Genomic DNA, 9,052 nt, shown 5'->3' with positions numbered 1-9,052 from the left:
AACCGTAATCGAACCCATCGTTCTACCATTCCTAGACCGGCAAGGGAACTTGCTGTTCCAACAGGACAATGCACGTCCGCATGTATCCCGTGCCACCCAACGTGCTGTAGAAGGTGTAAGTCAACTACCCTGGCCATTAAGATCTCCGGATCTGTCCCCCATTGAGCATGTTTCGGACTGGATGAAGCGTCGTCTCACGCGGTCCGCACGTCCAGCACGAATGCTGGTCCAACTGAGGCGCCAGGTAGAAATGGCATGGCAAGCCGTTCCACAGGACTACATCCAGCATCTCTACGATCGTCTCGATGGGAGAATAGCAGCCTGCATTGCTGCGAAAGGTGGATATACACTGTACTAGTGCCGACATTGTGCATGCTCTGTTGCCTGTGTCTATGTGCCTGTGGTTCTGTCAGTGTGATCATGTGATGTATCTGACCCCAGGAATGTATCAATAAAGTTTCCCCTTCCTGGGACAATGAATTCACGGTGTTCTTATTTCAATTTCCAGGAGTGTATGTTATTCACAACGAAATCTACCTTGTATCGGCTACAACCAACACATCTGAAGTTTTTGCATTAACACACGCACACAGCCTGATCTGAAAGCTATTTAAGAACGGTGGAAGCCCATTGACTCTGTAGTAATACCCATATGGCTTTTGGAAGAGAACGGCATATATTACTCAGCATTTATTAGTTCTTTGTTCAGATAAAATTCACACGCATATATTCTCTCTCAATTTACATTACCGCACATGTGCTGCCTAAGATGAAAGTAATTCAGTAACGATGAGAGCTTATTGTTTAGCCATAGGGAATAACTCACTCTTATACCGTAAACTGCAATCTAAAAGAGACGCTCTGACGGAGGGACTGTTCAGTTAAAAGACAAAGACACAATGCCTATATTGCACACACACTGAGGCAGCATCCACCTTTTGCACCATCGTGGTCAAAACGAATCACTTTTGTGACCACCTGTGGCACAACAGCCTCAGTATCCCAGACATACATGTTCTCGTTGCAGTTTTCGCCAGGAACCTAGGTTGGTAATAACACGAGGCTACACATGCATTTATGGATGCCCAATTCAAGGATTCTAGCTTATGATTCACTCTACGTCATCAACACGGTAAGAACATGGGGACACAGAAGGCGAAAAAGGAAGGACGTGCAGTGTTTAATAACTGAACCAATCATTCCCATTCTTCCTCGAGAGGCTATTGGTGTGCTAAATAGATAAACGCATTAAAAAGAGCGTAGTAGTATCATCGTGCAGTTTATACCAAAAGCCATAGTAATGAAAAGATGCCTATGGTAGTCTTCCAGCGTTAATGTAACATTGCAATTGTTATTTTATACACACTTATAGTTTTAGGGTTTCTGATGGTTTGACTTAATGAATCTCCTTCTTCCATTATCAGGGGCAAAAGGTGATTTTTATGCAATGTATGCAACGTTACTGTCACCGAGAGACAGCATTGAGTAAAAGGTTGATAGAGACCGATATATCGACGTAAGTTCTGGCTCTGCTAGTTCTTATTTATCTATTGAGTATGCCAACTGTATTGATCTCATCTTGCTAATTTCAAATTAGATTGAGGTTGTCTACGTATGCACATCCTGAAATCTGTATCAGTCGCAACGCAATGGGATTTCTGGGTCAAATATGCACTTCGCTCCTTTCTCAGAAGTTAGCAGGTAGGGATCCGACTATGGCAGGTGGAGCTCATGCCCTCTGCCTAAGCCACGACTATTTCTGTAACGTTATAATGTTCCATTTCTCCAGTCTCATTCCAGTATTTTACCAGGCAATAAAATGAAACAATTAATCACAATATAATATTTTACATGCCATTAAAGCGAAACATACGTAACCATATTTGTTCTCTCTACCTTCCACTTGCCAGCACAGCAGTCTCAAAGTACGAGGCTCGTTCAATAAGTAATACCCCACAGTTTTTTTCTGAGAACTTATTTCTTGTTTAGAGTCAGAATTTGGTGACAATATACATCAACATTTCTTGTCCATGTTCTGTTTTTCTACATATTCTCCATCACGTTCAATGGCCGTACGCCAATGTTGTGGAACATTGTTGTGGGTAAAAGCTCTCCTCCTGTAGGTATGGTCATGTTTTCACTGCATGACTGACACTCTCGTCATATTCAATGTGTGGTCCCCTTAGAGAATCTTTAAGTGGCCCAAAGGGATGGAAGTCCGAGGGTGCCAGGTCTGGACTGCAGGGTGTATGAGGCAGTGATGACAAACGGGTTCTCAGGCTTATTTGCGGGCGTGCATTAACGTGTTGAAGCAAGATATCTGCTTGATTCTTCTCCAATCTAACACGTTGGAAACGGTACTTGAATATTCAGAGTCTTCACGTACGCCACAGGCTGGTGTGGCCGAGCGGTTCTAGGCGATTCAGTTTGGAACCGCGCGACCACTACGGTCGCAGGTTCGAATCCTGCCACGGGCATGGATGTGTATGATGTCCTTAGGTTAGTTTGGTTTAAGTATTTTTAAGTTCTAGGGGACTGATGACCTCAGATGTTAAGTCCCCTAGTTCAGAGAGCCATTTGAACCCATTCATGTATGACTGTGAATCGATGGTTGGCCCTCTTAGCATCACATCTACTAGAATGACGCCATCACCATCCCAGAAGACTGTCACCACGACTATTGCGGTAGAGGACGTTGTCTATAATTTCTTCTTTTGTGGTGAATGAGAATGATGCCACTCCATTGACTGTCTTTTTCTTTCCGGCGCAAAGTGGTGCACGCAACTTTCGTCCCCCATGACGATCCGTGACAGAAAGGCCTCTCCGTCAGTCTCAAAACGGTCCAACAATTCAGATGAAATGGCCTTTCCTTGAATCGAGTGGTCCACTGTGAGCATTCGTGAAAGCCATCATGAGCACCTCTTCGAATATCTGAGAGTCTCGATCATTGCAGACGCATTTCCAATGCTGACCGACAACTGTAGAACCTATTGTCGAGTTGTGATGCGCCGAGCGCTAGGAATAATGGCATCCGCACGATTCAGCATGTGCGGAGCAGTGGCATACACTGCACAAAAACGTTTATGGATCTTCACAAGGGTTTATTTTTCTGTACACAAGAATTCAACAACAGCACACTGCTTGTAACGTGAGTCATACGTAGACGCCAATTTGACGCTGTACTACGGCTCTACTATCTGCCAGAACGGTTCGAAACTTCACCGCCGCACAGAACAAACATCAGATGTGAAGCACCAACAAGGACGTTTGTCTCTATATATTAATAGCCTTAAAAAAATGTGAGGCATTACTCACTGAACGACCCTCATATTATTTCACCAGAGTTTACTGTGCTATTTATTACACCACATAAAGTATTGTCAATATTGCTGTAATTTTCAGGATTTCAGTGTCTAACATATCAGTATTATTTATCGAAATACATACGGCACTGCCAGTAATCAGACTAACATATCAGTATTATTTATCGAAATACATACGACACTGCCAGTAATCAGACTCTATTATATCTCTTAAAAAATAATGTAACTATTTATTTAGAGGAAACACTCTCCTAGTAGATTTGTTTGTCCTTTGATTTATCGTGATCTGTTACTGATTTTTAGTGAAGTTAGTTTTTACATTTAGCTTTCAAAAAAATAGAAAAGAGATATAATAAGCAAAATAATGAATTTCGTAGGTTGCCAATTACGTATTTATCTGGTTTTACCGAGCGCCAGGCTCCCTACAAATTACTGTAAATGCAATAGCGTAGTATTACTCAGCTCTGAAATTATTACTATCACAGAAAATAGACAACAGAAAACAGACAAGTTTTAATAAAATTATTACGCTGGATTCCTTCAATTAATCTCACTGAATATTTTAACATAATTTCAGACATTGTGCTGTGAAAAAATATTTTTAAATGTACCGCGCAATGGCGGCTAACTGTTAACAATCAGAGATCACTGTTACTCGCTCCGCAGCAGCTGGAAACATGCTAAATAATTTTCATTAAATATTCTTTTCATAAGATAAATGTGGCGTAAGTTCTTGAAACAACACACGGAGATCACTTTATACTAATATATTCTTACTAGGACACAGTTTACACCATTAAATATTTAACTTACGTTACGACAGAAACAAGTGCTAGCGCAGCACAATAGCTTTCGTACCTTATTCCAGCTAACACCAGAACGAACAGAACAAAACAGACTAGACAGAAGAATGAGCATTGCATTGTATTTTATACTCTTACAAAGACAATCACATTATAGTTTCATACAATAAAAATAATGTCTTTTCTGCATTTATCGATTTATATTGTATATTTTTACAGTTAGTGTTATTACCTTTCGCAGATAAATCTATGTTTACAATTCATTTTGAGTCACACAGTCATTTTTTTTATGTTTCACCTCGATAATGGTGAATATTGCAAAAGAGACACTACAACTCCCAAGTTAAGCAGCACTTATCAGTAAACACATTGCACACCTTTCTATCTCTTAAACATATGTAGTAATTAACAAAATATATAATGATAATGACATCTCGTTTTTAGGCCTACTTCAAGTAATGTAGTTCCCGTATAAAGATAGGCTTGTCGTTACCTAACGTGTTGAGATTTTTAGTAATGCTTTACCTCACCATGCACCGATGTAGCGGCAAGACCATAATGCATCACGTTATCCACTAAAAAGGGTTATCGATCGCTAGATCATTAGCCTATATGTGGTAATGTGTTTAAGACCTATGTTATATTTTTAAAAACTTACGCACGTCAAACTATACTCACATTGATATTTTATGATGAGATGTCTAATGTATCATTTGCACTACATATCATCGTAACACACGTAGTAAGCTTTATAATGTTCCCAATAAAAGATGAAAAAACACAATATATCATATATCAAATGATAAAAGATCGTGCAACTTACACTTGCTGCCTAAAACCATGAATGTGGACTCTCACATTAATTGAAACAGTAATAATGTATCTAAATTGTTACAAAACTAGAAAAAGCACATAGTCTGTGCTAAAACAACTTGCTAATTGGACAGCTCGCAGTCCGTGCTAGCCGGTAACTAACTATGTGCAAAAACTAACTTGATCAACCATCATTCTAGGGGCGACAATTATCATCACTTAAACTACAAACTTTCACGGTGCAAAAGGATGACCTTACAGTGCTCTGTTGTGAGATATAAACACATAACATGATCAAAGAAAAATATGGTATACCTTTCAAAATAAGCAGCACTTTTCAGCATGAATACTTCAATTACTGTACTGCGTTTAACTAGGCACAATGGACAATCAGATTATCTCGCCGTATAGATTGTCGTATTACTCCTTAATATACCATTAGCTTGTATGTAGGACACACTAATATTACTTACATGTTAGTTGACGATTTTAAATCGATTTTCGAACCACGGATCAAAGAAACCAAGGATTCTCTATGCTATTTATTAAAATACGCAAAGCTTTGTCATGTAGAAATACAAAAATAAACATGGTATAGTACCACTGACGCTCTAATTTAGAGCTAAAGTGCGCTTGTGAACGAGAATATACGAGGGCTGTTCAGAAAGTAGGGAATGTTTTTGCATAAAAAACTAAGTACTAGAAATACATTTTATTATATACATCTGAAAGAGCGACTGACATACTACTTTCCCACATAGTCATCAAACACATTGAGGCACTATAGCGTCCCCAGTGCTATATTACGAAAAGACTGAAAAAACGGTATTTATTATTAACATAATATTCATTCTTCTCCACAGCCGCACAAAGTTGCAGAAATACGTAGCTTTAAGATTCTTATTTTCAGTACCATAGCCGAGAGCCAGAGACAGGATTCCGACTACAATACAATGGTTAACGGCGGTAAAAAAAAATACTCTAGCGCGTGTGTGGGCCGCAATTGTAATTAATAACTAAATATTTTTTGCTTTAAAGTGAACTGACTAGCCGAGGAAATTAACATGAAAAGTTTATTCCATTGTTCAACTTATATGCTCATGTCGTAAGATTCAGCGAGTCTAACATTCATTAACGTAACAAATAATTTAAGATTAATATTGTTGAAAAGGAGAACTTAACAAAAGCATTTAATCGTAAATCAAAATTGAATGAAATATCATTTTTATAAAGGACCACCACGTTAGTCGGCAACAATCAAAATAATAATAACAATAGTAATATCTTAAATTACGACGGCCGACGGATGCGAGAGCACTTATCATAGCGGTGGACAAGCTTTGAAAGACCTTCGTCGTAATATTCTGCCCGCCTGAGACTTCAGCCTAGCTATTGAGTGGCAATTTCAAACAATGAACTCTGTGAAACTTGTGGAAAAGAAAGCGAAAGCTCCGTTATTGTGAAGCGACGGTTTTCACGAGTCGTTTCATCAACTTTAGCGACAAGATCGTCAGTCACAATGCTGGGCGTCCATTCTTCTCTTCATCATGAACGTTGGTTCGGTCATTTTCAAACCGAATGCACCATTTCCGGACGGAACAGTCACTCACTACGTTGTTTCCGTACACTACGCACAGTTCACGATAAATTTCTATAGGTTTTAGGTTTTTTACCAAGAAAAACCATATCACAGACAGCACCTCACAACTGGCGCCATTTTTGATCGCAGCGCACATTTCAAATTCGAATATCAAAGAAACCAGACGCGCAGAGAGATTCCCACTATCACGGATGGATGCCGACTGAGCTGCAGAGCACGCACATACCAAAATATACGCGATCGGCGCGCGCCTAGCGGCGTCATACTGAAACGTTCCCTATGGAGAGCCCTCGTATTCATGAACGTAGACAGCGTTATTCTCAGATATAAACTGTCTGCATTACTTGTCAAAACTAATCTTAGTTCGATTAAAAGCAGTATGAAAGTCAACATATTAGTGACCCCTGTGCAAGGGAATCGGAATATCTTTCAGGAAATAACATTTGTCTACTTCCGTTGATTGTGCTATCTTACATTCTCACAGAGCGGCGACTACATGACGTTCCGATGAGATAGCATGACTGTCCCCATACCATCGTCACTGCACAGTAAAACCGTAACAAATTAGCACTTACATCGCCTATTTACAGCAAAATTATTACGAACAGATGCAACATGAAGACGTAAGGTGTGAGAAGTATTGTGAACTCTCCACTATGATGGCTTACGTTAGCATTATCGCAGAAGATTTCAAATATTTTGTGCTACAAGATAATGTTGACAGCTCAGCATTGGGGTCACTATGATGTTTCGATGATTTTCATGTTGAGCTGAGACAGATTAAGACCAGTTCAGACAAGTAATAGAGACAGTTCAAAAGTGGGAAATACACTGAACAGTTCTTGTAGATGAATAAAAGTAACTTAGATCAGCAGCTGTGCCATATGTGTTTACCATGCTATAGAACCAATTTTTACATACTTCGTTATATAATACAGATACTCCTTGGCTTCATCAATACACGGTACAAAAATCGAACTAAGATCATTCGCCATCATGAAATTTATATAAGCTACTCCAAAATGCAAGTCATGTGTATGCCAGAGCTGCGAGAAACTGCCCGACCTGGCTATTTCCTTCTCAGTTAAGTTTCAGACACTGCTGCGCCACCTATATATGCGCAACCCAGGAGTCAGTAGTTTTACTGCTGAAGACCACGACGGAGATAGTTGTTTTTACTCGCCAGGCCAGCCTGTCGCCTCTGCTGCGTCATATTCTGCCTCCGTTTGTCTAACGTGTATGTATCCTGTTTCTGTTATTTATTACAAGGTGAAGTGTCAGGATCAGTGGTTCAGTCATTTGGGGAATCATACCATTTTTGATACCTTGAGTATATTAAGTGAGAATTGAAACCAGGGAGGCCTTTCTACAGTGGAGAGAGGAGTCAAACAGGGAAACTGCATCAGTGTTACGCCTCCGTACTTAATTGCCGTGACTGAGTGAGGCAGCACACTAAATGGATCCATTGGCTCTAAGCACTATGCGACTTAACATCTGAGGTCATCAGTCGCCTAGACTAAGAACTACTTAAACCTAACTAACCTAAGGACATCACACACATCCATACTCGGGGCAGGATTCGAACCTGCGACGCTGTTCCGGACCGAAGCGCCTAGAACCGCTCGGTCACAGCGGCCGGCGGCAGCACACTACCACGACTGCACTTGAGCATTACATGACTGCTTTTCCTACACGTCCGTATTAAATTATATTTTTCTGCGTTTGGAGAAAAATGCTATTCATCAAATCGATTAAAAGTATTGCCTAAATTACCTTGTGTACTCCTACAATCAGTCAACTATGACACCCTCCTGTACACCACAACATCATCAGACAACAGCCATAGACTGCTGCCCACTCTGTCTACCAGACCATTTAGGAGTATGTGTGTTGTGGATTCGAGCGTTTCTACGACACTCCCCTCGGGCACTGCTGACAGAAGCCTTGTCGCTAACCGAGCGAGGTGGTGCAGTGGTTAGCACACTGGACTCGCATTCGGGAGGACGACGGTTCAATCCCGTCTCCGGCCATCCTGATTTAGGTTTTCCGTGATTTCCCTAAAATCGTTTCAGGCAAATGCCAGGAAAAGTTTCAAGGCCACCATAATCTGCTTGATTGCCCCACACAACAGCAAGTGTGAGCCAAGTACCACCTCCAAACACTGCTTGTACATCACAAGTAAAGTTCAGATGGAGTCCACGAAAAACATTCGGACCTCAAATTAACTGATGTTTATTAAACTGACCAGCAAGGTCAATATCAATTGCCTTCAAACTGCGATACACAGGTACACTGCCCTTTGAAACGGCACAGCCGATTTCCTTCCCAATCCTTCCCTAACCAGAGCCTTCGCTCCGTCTCTAAGTACCTCGTTGTCGAAAGGACGTTAAACACTAACAACCACCACCACCTTGTCGCTAAGGAACACTCGTCGTCGACGACAACATACAGTGTCCTGTTACTTAAGAGGCATTCGAGCCAGTATTCCGCATGCTCATACCTTCATTAACAGT

The 9,052-nt window shown here is 40.7% G+C and overlaps 1 non-coding gene across 1 annotated transcript; it reads left to right on the top strand.

Moving 5' to 3' along the window:
• The first annotated feature begins 8,496 nt into the window (after positions 1-8,496).
• Positions 8,497-8,569, top strand: Trnaa-cgc (transfer RNA alanine (anticodon CGC)). Its single transcript has one exon. It is a non-coding gene; the product is annotated as a tRNA-Ala (tRNA).
• The last annotated feature ends 483 nt before the right edge of the window (positions 8,570-9,052 follow it).

This window comes from Schistocerca gregaria, chromosome 6, assembly GCF_023897955.1.
Source record: "Schistocerca gregaria isolate iqSchGreg1 chromosome 6, iqSchGreg1.2, whole genome shotgun sequence".
Classification (NCBI taxonomy): Eukaryota; Metazoa; Arthropoda; class Insecta; order Orthoptera; family Acrididae; genus Schistocerca; species Schistocerca gregaria.
The sequence above is the reverse complement of the archived record's forward strand: the minus strand, read 5'-3'. Positions and strand labels throughout refer to the sequence as shown.